Raw genomic sequence first — 13,186 nt, 5'->3', positions numbered from 1 at the left:
TGAAAAGGCTACTTTTGCTTTGAATTTCAATTTAGATGAAAACAGACATGAAAACGGCAACAACAAAAACCCCACACTGGCAATTATTTTGTCTTCTTGGAAGTCTTCCTGGGGACTTCTTGGGTAGTTTTGATACCTTCCTTCTCTGGTGGGTTAAAAGTGAGACCTGCTCACAGGAGGCAAAAGTGAAACACAGGATTTTATTGAACCTTTGGCCACCTCATGAGAAGAGAAGACTCCCTGGAAAAGACCCTGATGTTGGGAAAGATGGAGGGCACAAGGAGAAGGGGACGACAGAGGACGAGATGGTTGGATAGTGTCTTCGAAGCTACAAACATGAGTCTGACCAAACTGCAGGAGGCAGTGGAAGACAGAAGTGCCTGGCATGCTCTGGTCCATGGGGTCACGAAGAGTCGGACACGACTAAACAACAACAACATGGTCTGGCAGTAGCATCTGACTAACCCTTTATATCTTTCCCCCACAAAAGTTTGAAGTTTGTGCTATTTCAAATGTCAGAAATTTTGAGTAGGAAGAAAATATTTATTTTCAAGTTTATAAAATGTTATTTTAAATTGTTTTGCTACATATTCCTGTTCTTGCAAGGAAGAAAAAAAATGATCCAATATACCCTCCCCACAAATTACAGACTGGAACCCCCTATATTCTGTATTGAACATGGCCCAGACATATTCAGGTTGAAAGTGGGGGCGAAGGCTGTTAGAATCTATGTTTCAAGAACTCTAGGCAACATCCAGATTCCCACACCATACACTTAAAGCACATTTGAAGCACATAACTTATCCCCATAGATTCCTGGGTACGGAAGGCTGCTAGGAGTTGTAGTCATACGCAGAGTGGTAACATTGAAAAGAACATTGAAAAGAACAGACTTCAGTTACTTAAGTCTTTCTATTTCAATGGGTGTACTCCAAGTATGACTAAGCCCAGAGTTTATTATTACCACATTGCAGTTTGGACTGTATACAGTCGTACCTTGGTTCTCGAACGGAATCTGTTCTGGAAGTCCGTTCAACTTCCGAAAACCTTCAAAAACCAAGGCACAGCTTCTGATTGGATGCAGGAGCTTCCTGCACTCAATCAGAAACCGCGCCAGACATTCAGCTTCCAAAAAAACGTTCAGAAACTGGAACACTTACTTCCAGGTTTGCAGTGTTTGGGAGCCAAAATGTTCGAGTCACAAGGCATTCAAGAACCAAGGTATGACTATGAGTGTGTGTGTGTGAGTGTGATGGAGCCAGGTAAACATCCCTGGGGAGGTCATTCCACAAATGAGAAGTCACTGAAGAACAGGCCTGTTCTCATGTTACTATTCTACAGACCTCTTGTGGAAAAGGCACACAAAGAAGGTCCTCAGATGATTACTGCAGGGTTGAGTTGGTTCATATCGGGAGAGGTGGTCCTTGAGGTATTGCAGGCTGATAGTAAGGTTGTGAGGTTTTTTACGACCAAGCAGACAGTATATAAATCTTGTGGAATAAATAAATATGCAACATGGAATTTCCCATTCATAGCCAACACTCTGATGACTTCATCACATGGGCTCACTATTATTTTAGCTATGTAAACACTTAGATTGAAAGTAAGGGTTGAAAACCAGAAAGAATTCAAAAAAAGTGAATTGAGACAAAGCACATTTCAGGGTACTGTTAAACCTATATCCATTTGATTTGGATGGGGTTTGACTTGCCTAAATTCCCCTGGATTGCACCCAATTTAATTTCAATTGGAGGGATTCACTTACACCCATTTAGACCTTTCTTTCTATATGAATGATACATGCTTTACCATGAGGTGGAACAGGCTCAACGAAAACATCATGAATATGTGAGGTTATTTTTAATGAGTGTCTGCAGAGAAAAAGAGTAATATTGCCAAAATGGAAAACATCTGTAACATTGAATATTCCACATTGATTGCAAGGCTGGCTTGAACATATAACTTGAGAAGGCTTGTGCTTTTGCTGAATAATTCATTGGGCATAGGTAAATTTGTAATTTAGTTTCAGGAAACAAAGCTCAGTTTTGTAGAGGTATTTCTCAATTATTATTTTTATTCATCTTCTTCCCTAGTTATAATTGAATAATCTCTTTGGGTCAAATCTGATGTCAAAATATCTCATTGTCCCTAAGTGTGCTACCTTAATTTCTTTTCAACAGACATTATGTCTCTTGTTTCTCATTTATACTGCATATTGATAGGTGCTATGTAAGACAGAATAACTAGCATTGGTTTTGCTATGACAGATGGAAGTGGGTTTACTCTTTCAGAGAAAATATGAATATGGTGATGAGTCATTTGCCATTCTCATACATTTTTGAGTGGTTTGCAAGACACCCTAGGAAATGAAATTAGGGGTGGAAAATAACATAAAGGCTTTAATACAAACTTTTTATAAGGCTTTGTTCATTTCAGGGTTATTAACCTATTATAAGAAAAGGCCATTTCATTGAATAATTGAAGCTCACCTTTGCTTAAAGGAAGGTGGTGGGTGTTTTTTAGCTATCTTTGAATTAAGACTATTCAAGATGGTACCACAGGAACCAATTATCTTTTGCTGTTATTCCTTATGACAAAAGATGTCCAGAATCAGCAATTAGGCCCTGAACCAAACTAGATTCAAATCAATAGCTTTTCATTTTATAACTATCAATTATTATTACTTAGGAAAATGACTGAAGCAACGCCTAGGGATCCTGCCAGAGGCTGAAAGTTATACCAAAAAAAAAAAAAAAAAAAGGTAGAAAGAAGGCTACATGAAAGCCACTATTTTTCAATGCCAAAACCCAGGATTTGGATCCCAAAATATTTTAGATGAACTGGGGATGGAAATGTGCTCTGTATATTCTCAGAGGTATTTGCAATTATAGTTGGAATCAAGACATTATGTGGGCTGTTCTGCATGCTTAGCACAGCTTTGAAGACACCTCTTTCCAACACAGCTTCCCTCCTTGCCTATGCCACCCAATAAACCACTCTGGAAACTTGGGAGATCTCTGGACGTAGTTTGGACCCGGTGGCAAAAGCTGCACTGAGAAACAGAAACAGGGAAAGACAGGTCTGGCCATGGAAGTGCTTATATGTGCTTCCAATGGTCTTGGAATCCAAGACCACAACACACATTCCATTAATCATCCTAGTCACCATCCTCCCAATTTATAAAGAGCAAGCAAGAGTTCCTGCCTTCAATATTTTTTTAGGCTAAACAGACAAGATCCAGCATTCATACACACAAAGGGGAAAGGTAAGTGGTTCTCCACCTATGCATTTTGGATTCGTGGAAACAATGTGCAGCGAACACAGTACAACTGAGCCATAAGAATGAGAGCCATAAGGCAGAATACCATCCATTTCAGATCGCATAAAGTATTTATGACCTCAACATTAGAAGATACTTTCAGCAGTTGGACATCTCCCTGAGCTTGTTTGTTTTTTAACTGACACTATGTCAAAGCCAAATTGTATGAGCAGGAATAGAAAATGGGCAGTTTTATTTGCTCAAGTTTAAACTTTAAAGGTGGAGGAGGCTATTTTTTAATCTGCATGGGAGGAGAAACGCTCTAGATTGATGCACTCTCATAATGGAAGTGTTGTGAGAGTAAAACAAAATTAGACCAAGCTAAATAATGCTAATGCTTGATTACAACCATCTGAGCTAGGGCAAAAATAAAAATAAAAATTGACACTAGCATTATGGCCCCTGGGATAAATGGGGAATATATCCCTCAGCTAATAAAAAGTGAAATTTACATGCAAAATGGCATGTTCCCTTGATGCCCACATATAATTCCCATTAGCATCACTGGCAAATATAGATGCCTGAGAGGGAAACATATCCTATTAAACTCCCAAATGTTACATCTGTTTCTAATAGCTCACAGTCTTTTCCCATAGTTCCCTTAAATATATTGCTTGGTTTTCATAGATTTCAAAGCTTCTAAAGGAGATGTTTACGTTATCATTAACATGCTTAGTGAAAGCTACAAATAAATGAAGTTATCATTAGCACTCAGTCAAGACAGGGGAAATGGTGCCAAATATGATTCTACACAGTAGCATAGGGGCATAGCTTGTGTTTAGAAACTAATTTTCTGCTAACACAGGCTAACAGATTTCCTCCAAAAATAGTGTAATCTCGATGACCTAACCCTCTAAAATTATTATGCTGCATAGTAGAGTTATCTCTGTGTAAACAGCAATTCCAATGACTTCAATTCCTTGAACAAATAAATATATACTCTTTGGGGGCTAATTAGATTAGACAACAGAGATTGGCGATTAGGATCCGGGTTCCCTGATTCAGATCAGAATCATGGTACTGAGGAAGGGGGCTTAATCCTTTTCCTCCACACAGTTTTCCCAATAATGGCCCTCCCCCAAAAAAATTCAACCCTGCTTACTGTCCCATTAGAGGAAACAACACATACATTTCTGCTAATGGAGCAAATAGGAAATTGAGATGGGAAAAATGCTGGCAGATTTATCCCCATTCCCAATGCTGGAATCCTTATCTAAATCCCTGCTGTAGTTTAGTGTAAGGTCTCTTTGAAATCAGCCGCTTATAATCCCAAAATAAAATAAAATCTGAGGCCACCAGATGCCAGAGTTAGCAGGTGTGGATAAACTGCGCTGGTAAGAATATCAGGGTAGAGAAGGCACTCTGCTGCAGACATTCAGCACCCAATACATAGATGCCAGCATTTGTGATGTGATAGAGGGGGTGATGCAGGCAATATGCACCTGCTGTCTCCACCTCACTCTCAGAATAGTAGAGTGAGGCTCCTGAATGGGGTCTTAGCCTGCATTCTCTGAATCGGTAGTGAAATCAGCTTGCAGAAATGAAAATGGGCTGTAAGTTGTAAAATGAACACTAGTGAAAGAACTGAGTTCATATAGATCAAGATGCCATCCTGAAGTTGCGGACCTACAGTGACTACAACTACTGCTGCATCCCATAGATTGCTCCTAGAAAACCACATATTACAGAAGGATTCCAACTAACTCAGTTTTATTAGAACGACTTCTTTTGCAGACTTTCCTTTTGAAAAGATTAATTTATTTAATATTTTTTTAAGTCACCCCACCTGACCTTCACTTCAAAAAGGCTTAGGGCTCCAGCCCAGGGCTCATAAGTTATAATGAACACACAGCAAAAACAACAAGTGTGTAATATAAAACTACCCTTTAAACAAACAGAACCACCACACAGGAGCAGTTCTGTCAGGTCAGGCAAGGAAAGCAGAAGAGTTGGTTGGAGAAGAAAGTAGGGCTCGCTAGACCAGTGTTTCCCAACCGGTGTTCCGCGGCACACTAGTGTGCCGCGAGACCTTGCCTGGTGTGCCGTGGGAGGGAGGCGGGTGAGTCGGGCGGCGAGAGGCGGGGCGGCGGCGGCGAGGATCCGCGTCGAGCCGGGGGCGGCTCCGCGGTGGCGGTGCCGAGGTTTCTCTCTCCATTCTCCCCTCACACACACACACAGGAAAAAACACAGGATCAGCTGACAGGACCCGGCCAATGGGGCGGCGGCGGGGCAGCGCGCGCAAAAGGGAGGAGCGCGAGACAGCGGACGAGGAGGAGGCCGGCATGTCCGGGCAGCAGCAGCAACAACAGCAGCAGCAACTCCCGGCGACGGCTCCTCAAGCCCCGGGCAACCCTACTCCCTCACCGGCCTCGGCCGCCCTCCTGCTCCACCCGCCGCCGCCTCCCCCGCCGCCGCCGGCCACCTCGGCCCCGCCGCCGCCCCCTCCTCCGCCCGCTATCGCCGCCACCACCACAACAGCCGCCGCCGCCTCAGCTGGGCCCATGCCTGCCGGGAGCGGCGGCGGCAGCAGCAGCAGCAGCGCCCCGGCGCCCTTCCCTCACGGCGGCGACCCGGCCCTGAACGAGCAGGAGAAGGAGCTCAAGCGGCGCCTCAAGCGGCTCTACCCGGCCATGGACGAGCAGGAGGAGGAGTTGGAGGAGTCCCTCGCTTTGCTGCCTCCTCCCCCCCCACCCCCAAAGCTTGGATGTTCCCCGGCAAGGGGGAGGGGAAAAATTTGAAACTTACACTTTCGTGCGTCCCTCCCGGCGTGACGCTGCGCGCTGACGTCACGGGGCTGTAATGGTGGTGTGCCTCGAGATTTTTTTCATCAATCAAGTGTGCCTTTGCCCAAAAAAGGTTGGGAAACACTGCGCTAGACAAATGCCTCAGAGTATTGAAATAATAGGTTTCTCTTAAATTCATATATATTTCCTGTGAATAGATGTTCATTAACCTCAGCTCCACTAGTAGCTGAGGACTGCTAAATTCCCTAAAGCCAAAGCATGCCATTTTGGTGGAGGAAATGCTCTTGACAAAAATGTCAGTGTGCTCTGCTATCTGCCAGCCTTCCACAACAACAAAAACCTCTTCTGATTTTACAATAGCAGAAAAGATTCTATGTAAATATGTGTACATAGGTGGATAGTGGTGCACCTCCCTGTCCTAACTTAACATATATGTACAAACAAACCTGGTTCTGCAACAAAATATTGCAGTGTTTAGGTTTACAGCCAGTCTCCATTCCTGCCCCATTTCCTCCCTCTGTAGTCAGTCAGGATTCCATGTCCACAGAGCATGCACAGTTGGGTTTTTCCCTTACACTTGGAAATTTTGGAGGGGGTTGGGTCTGGTCCCATACACATTAGAATCTTGGATTGGGAAGCTCTGTCTCTCAACACCAGTTGTAGGAAATCATGAGCAATTACTCGGGACCTTATTGTGGCTTCCCATAGGTATCTGTTTGACTACTTTGGGGCTGGATCCTGGACTAGATTGGGCTTTAGCCTGATCCAGCAGGACTCTTTCTTATGTTCTTGCGACAGGGGAAAGGTTTAGAAAATGATTAAACTTTCCTCAAGTGTGTGCCTTGTATGTGTTAAAAACAGAATGCTGGGCTAGATAGATTGTCGTCCTGATTCAGCAAGACAATTGTGTTCTCAAAACCTTGCTACGACTCTGTATATCTGACAAATCTTCAGCTAAGTTCCATAAAGAGTCTCAGATAAAAACAAGCAGAGCTCATGGAATCCCAAAGCGTACAAAGCACGGTAGCAAAATGAGAGTATGTTTGCATCTTAAGAAAAAACAAAATCCTTGAGGCCATTTGTAAATGAATTCGGAAAGGAGGGGAATGCCAACAAAATATATCCTAACTCTTTTTTTTTTTTTTTTTGCATTTTATCTCTAAAAATGGTAAAGTAGCAAAATTCCGAGCTCTTCTGTGATAACAAGCTAAAACAGTTCCCAGCTGTGTCCTGAGCGAAACATTGTTTTCATTCTGAATACTGGTTTGATACTGAATCTGGGGAACCTTTTTCAGAAATTCCTTTCTCAGAAAACTTCTGGAGGCTGCATACCAGTGGGAAAAGCTACAAATGTAAATGTTACCTTTTACGCAGTGGGCTAGCTTCTATACATGAAGGCGTTCATTCCAGGAGGATGCAAGGCAGGACCAGTGAGGGGTGTGGGCCAAACTGAAGGGGTGTGGCCTTAGGGAAGTTCTGAGGGCTACACAGAGATGCCTGGGGTCTCAAATTCAGGGAAGGTTGAATGGAAAAAACCAGAATGCATATCTGGGAAAGAACTGCAAAGGGGGTTGACATTTGTCATTGCCACATCAGCTCTCACTGACAGACACTTCCCGTTTTTTAAAACTGTGCAAATACCGGTAATTTATGCCTTCAGCAGGAGGAAGAAATATAAGACAAAACATACGATTCTGCTCTACTATTGCACTTCAGGGCTGCCTCACTTAAGAAACTTGGTTACTGTTGTATTTATATGCAAAGTCATCCTTATTGAACTTAGCATTGTATTAGCAGTAGAATGAACCCAGAAGCTGCTCTCCACACCAGTTCAGTATTTATATACTCAGCAGAGGCTATTCTGTTGGGCAAAGTGGGCCAAAGCCCTTCCAAAATCCTGAGCCTCCTCAAACCTCCAAAGCCATATTCTGGTCTTTCTCCTGACTCCAGCAACTCTCTCCCACAGAAATAGTGACATGAGAAATGCAAACTAAGCCTACAGTGCTATATGGTGCACAGTCAAATATTCATTCAGTTTCTAATAATTGTCTAATGGAGGGACAGAAGTTGTGCCATTTAGAAATTTTAATTGGAGGCTTTGTTTTGAGTGCAGCTTAATTTAAAACTATATTATGTCCTTGTAATAATTGTGTCATGAGAACGAAGCATCAGAGAGCAAGTAACAAGTTGCCCAATTCACAGTGTTCTGTGAAATAGAATAATGGACTGCACTGCCTTGACCTTTTCCATATTCTGTGACTTGACTGAATGGTCATTGCACTTCTCCCTCATTAACAGCCTGAGTAACCCAGCACCTGAATTGATGGAATGGGCACACATTCAAGTTCCAGAATAATGAAATGTTCAAAAGATGTTGATCCTTAGTACAGTGCTCTAAGAGGAGACGTTCGCTACAAAACCCCAAATAGCCTCCTTCGGATATACAGGCAGAAATGAGAACAGGAAAAGCCTTGAGGAGAGAGATTCTCGTGACAACTAGACAGGCTTAACCTGTACTTCGGGGGGGGGGGTATCCCTAAAACAGATGCTAAACTTTTCAGTGAGACCTGTACAAGCTGTGACACACAGAGAAGTGTGGAGCAACGAGTAAAGTATGACATCTCTGTGGACTCAGTGAATCACCTCACTTGCTGCCCACCTAGGTCTGCAATAATGGGGTTCAGTATAGGAGGATAGGAAGTGCCTGGTAGACTATATGGCTGGTGGGTTCTGTTTGATCTGGTGGTGTTGCTGGACAGCACTCGCTTGCTTCTCTTTTCTCCCCACACTCCCATATTTTCTCTCTCAATTTTTACCTTGTCTGGCAATCATAGGGCAAGTTTGAAGAACTAGTTGCCACCTTCTATTGAAATTTCACTGGAGATTGTTCCTCATGTGAAGGAGCCCTGTGAAAGTCCATCTGTATGCGCATACAGCCCGTTCTCACTTTGGCTGAATGCTCATGGCCAGCAAATGCATCAGTAGCCAAGGGGTGCTTAGTACTATGCAGTGCAACTCTCAAATGTTCTTTTATCTCACTAGATGGCTTGAATTCTCCTTCGTACAGTACTACTATGTGCTGAAGTGCTTGTCTTCAGTATATTTTATGTGTCTCTGTGTTGAAGTGTCTGAACATTTTAATTACAGCCATTCTTATGCTAGTGTTCCATAATACCGCTGCCCTCATCAGCAATGCATATCAGATGTTACCTGGGGCAGACCTAGTATTATTAATGCAATATTTGCATATTGGGGGTAGCAGAGGCTAAGGCAGTATGGCTTATCTAATACCCCTTAGCAAATTTGTGATACAGGCAAGGTTCAAACTGCAAACTTCCTGATTTTGTAGCTCAGATCTAGCTACTACGTTACAGCGGCAAACTGCAATTATCAATGGAGGAGTCTGTTAATGATGTGCAGTGTGTGAAGAAGCATTAATTATTATTGTCCCCCATTTTCTGGATGCTATCTATGTGTTTTGTGTGAATAATTTTTATTTTTATTTTTTTTATTTTTCCTTTTTTCTGTAACTGTTGCTTTGTTTTGTTCGTTTTGTTATTTAAGTGAAACTGAATAAAAAGAGTTTTAAAAAAATATTATTGTCCCCCATTTTCATGGTACTGGGTAACATTTCATTTTCAGTGAGTCACACCCACTTATACAACTGAAAAGCAAGCAGTAGAGGACTGCACACTCCTGACGAAGCCGCCTGTGGACTGATTCCATGTGCAATTTAAAAGTTCTGTAGGTATTCAAGTGATTATCATGGTTATCCAATGTTGCAGCAACTACTGAAAATTGCAATGGCATAGTTGGAACTCTCAGAATACAGTGAGTGTATGCTGAAGCCACACAAACCACATGACTATGAGAGGAAGAGTAGGGATGGGCCTGTTGCCCCCTCTCACATGCCCTCATTCCAACAGTTCCCCATTTGTTGGGGGCTGAACATCTGAAACAGGGTGCCTTCTTTACTCATGTACAATCCCTCCATGATGTAGAAACCTGGAAGAGCAACTAATGGAGGCCAACGGAAGGAGTGACAGAGATGAGGGATGGAGCCAATGAGTTCAGCCCTACTCTGTGCCTCACGTAGCATGGAATTTCATGAGATGTTCTTGCAGAACTCTCATTCAATTGGATGTGCTTTGAACACTCAAACTTCCCTCTGAGTTATGCTGAAAATCACATTCCTGCACTTCAGCATCCTTTCAGGTAGCTACAGATTGTCTAAATTGTTCCTGAAATTAGCTAAATCCCTTCACCAAGATTGCAGTTCCATGATCCTCAATGACAAGAAACAGCTGGTATGTTGGTAGCTATTTACGCTGCTCCATAGGGGAAGAAAACAGTAGTACGTCTGCAAATGCAACATTTTCTGACGGCCATCTCTCAATCCCTGTGAAAAGAAAACTGAAGCCAGAAATCACACTTCTTCACTGCATTTGTATGTAAGAGCTGCAGATTTCTAGATGAGATATGTCATTTTCAGGTGCTCTCTTTTAATCATTAGAAGAACATAACATTTATAATTTCCAGGAAAATGGCCTCAGAGGTAACTGGCATCTACACATTGTTCAGTGCAGATAAAAAATGTGCAATGCCAGTGGTATTTGGCTGTGGATTGATGAAGCAATGTGGAAAGATACAGAGACATTGTTTCTATAAAACTTGTAGCACTGTTGTTTAGGGAATATTTAACCTTTAATACAAATCCATTTTTTTATCTCCCCACTGGAATTCAAAGCGTTTCTTCCTCATGTTAGATTTTCCTTCTGCCTTTGACCACTCTGTAGCTGCTTTAGTTTTTGTCTCTGGCCAGGCACAATGGGAGAGAAGAATAGGGGACTTGATTGCATGACAGCACTCTGAGAAAGCAATATAAAGAACACCAGCTTCAGTCTGGAGTAAATTTTTAGTGTAAATGAGTGTGAAATTGGACTTTCAGCAAAGAACTACCAGGCACATTGAAAAGGTGAAATTTATTTTTGTTGTTGTTGAAAACCTTATATAGCTTAATCTACTATCAGAAACTGGGGAAACCAAGATTTAAGCTCATAAAAAAGAGGAAACTGTGCTTTCTCTCCTTATTTGCTTTTTTCAAACACTATTCTCCTGTCTTCTTCTAGCATACTCAACTCGCCTCCTTCTGTGCTGAAAATAATCATTCACTCTAAGGGCACTCTGCTGGAATATTCTTCTGCATGATTCAAACTAAAATAAATGGTAGTCACAGAAGAGCATGGTAGAACCTTAAAAGGAGAATATTTCAGTGGATTCTACCCTGATGTGCTTGTGCAGGGAACACAATCCTAAGCATGTTTAGTAAGCCCCACTATGTTCAAGAGAATGTTCTTTTTTATTAGCATTGCATGCCATTCCCAATCTCTGAGATTCCAGGGATTCCAAGAACTTTACCCAGGCTTCATGTTTCTTTTTTAAAATGAGGCACAGAGGAGACTGTGTTGTCTTTCAGATATATGGTTTATTTACATAGGACGGGTTCACAACATTGACACCTCAAGAGGGTCTTGCTTTCCCATAGCTGCAGCCGTGGATTCAACCAAAAACCAATCATGGCATACATGAACATGGTTCTCTCCCTCCCCATTTTATCCTCACAACAGCTCTGTGAAATAGAATAGGATGAGAGACAGTGACAGGACTAAGCTCACTCAGTGACCTCCTGTCAGTGGCTGGACTGGGGAGGAATGATGGGGACCGCCCGCCACCTTCTCCTGAACCTTCCTGAGAACAGGAGGACAGTATAGATTTAGAACAGTGGTTTGCAGAAGGGCATAGTTCAGAGGCTTCAGAGCGGAGAAGCTGGGGAATACTGGAAGAGGAACAGCAGGAAGAAGAAGCACCAGGGGAGAGACAGCTGACAGACTCAGTGTCCTTGGAAAACATTCTTGACCCCCTCCCCTCTCCCAGGACCAGGTGGGCATTGAGGCTATTAGAACAGAGAGATCAGAGACAGAAAGCTCAGATTAGCTGATACAGGGGTGATGTAAAATAGGAGAGATGTAGGGGAGTCGGACTTTACATGGAACAACACCATTATTTAGGGAAGACTGCATTCCTCTGTCTCTCTCTGTGAATATTCATAAATTACGTGGTAAGAACTTTTATTGTTTCTCTGCTTCTTGCCTGCTACCGTGGGAGGGATTGGATTCCCCAAAGCCTGACACCTCCACAGCTGAGTGGGGAATTGAACTTCGGTATCCTTGGTCCTAGTCCAATAATCTAGTGTGCCACATAAATTATCAGTGCAATATTACTTATCAGTAACAAAACAGAACCTGACATTCTGCACCATGTAGTGTAATGCAAGTAAACTTTGTGGTCAGCTTCAGGACACAAAGTTCTTGGAAAATATTGCTTCTGTTCTAAATTGATAAGGAATACCTTATCAGAGGGATACTCCGTTTTCTCTTCAGAGCATATAAATCTGTCGCCTTTTACTAAAGATTTCCATGGAGAGGAACATTTATTTTTGTATTTCTGTACACCACCCTGATATTTTACAAGAGAGTGGTTTATAATTATTATATTTAATAAATAAAATGAATGCATGCCCACAGCTTGTTTTCTGAGACTGAGGATGCAATTGTGAACCTTTTTATCTAGGAGTAAGCTCCACTGAAGTCCAAGGAAGTTACTCGTAAGTAAATAGGTATAGGCTTGCACTGCTCATCTGGTGTAGCCAAGGCATTTTCAAGCCTTTCTTTGTAGACGGACTGGCTTTCTTTAATAAAACTAAACTTTCTCGGAATGCTGAATTTCATGTGCCACATCAAATTGTATCCTTGGTGCAGTGCGATCATGAAATAAACACAGCTCTGTAAATATTATGAGACACTGCATCCGAGAATCTAGCCTTGCTTTTGTTTCCATCCTTGCTGGAGAGTTATGCAAGCAAGAAATATTGCAATCAAGGAACAGCAATATCTCTCATGAGAGAATATTTCATCGATTAAAGCAGACAAGTGGGGGAGGTAAAAATCCATTCAACTGGATTGCAATGCTCAGCCCGAGAAAGCAACTTTGCTCCATGTGCTGGGCCGAAAATGACTATGAGGTAATCCCATCATAAATAATTGCTTTAAGCACCTCTGTATTA

At 42.4% G+C, this 13,186-nt stretch overlaps 1 pseudogene; it reads left to right on the top strand.

Moving 5' to 3' along the window:
• Positions 1 to 12,483: 12,483 nt before the first annotated feature.
• On the top strand, positions 12,484 to 12,613 carry LOC114604791 (U5 spliceosomal RNA; annotated as a pseudogene).
• Positions 12,614 to 13,186: the final 573 nt, after the last annotated feature.

The sequence above is a fragment of the Podarcis muralis genome, chromosome 9 (genome assembly GCF_964188315.1).
Source record: "Podarcis muralis chromosome 9, rPodMur119.hap1.1, whole genome shotgun sequence".
Classification (NCBI taxonomy): Eukaryota; Metazoa; Chordata; class Lepidosauria; order Squamata; family Lacertidae; genus Podarcis; species Podarcis muralis.
Note: the sequence above shows the minus strand (reverse complement) of the source record. Positions and strands in the feature narration are given on the sequence as shown.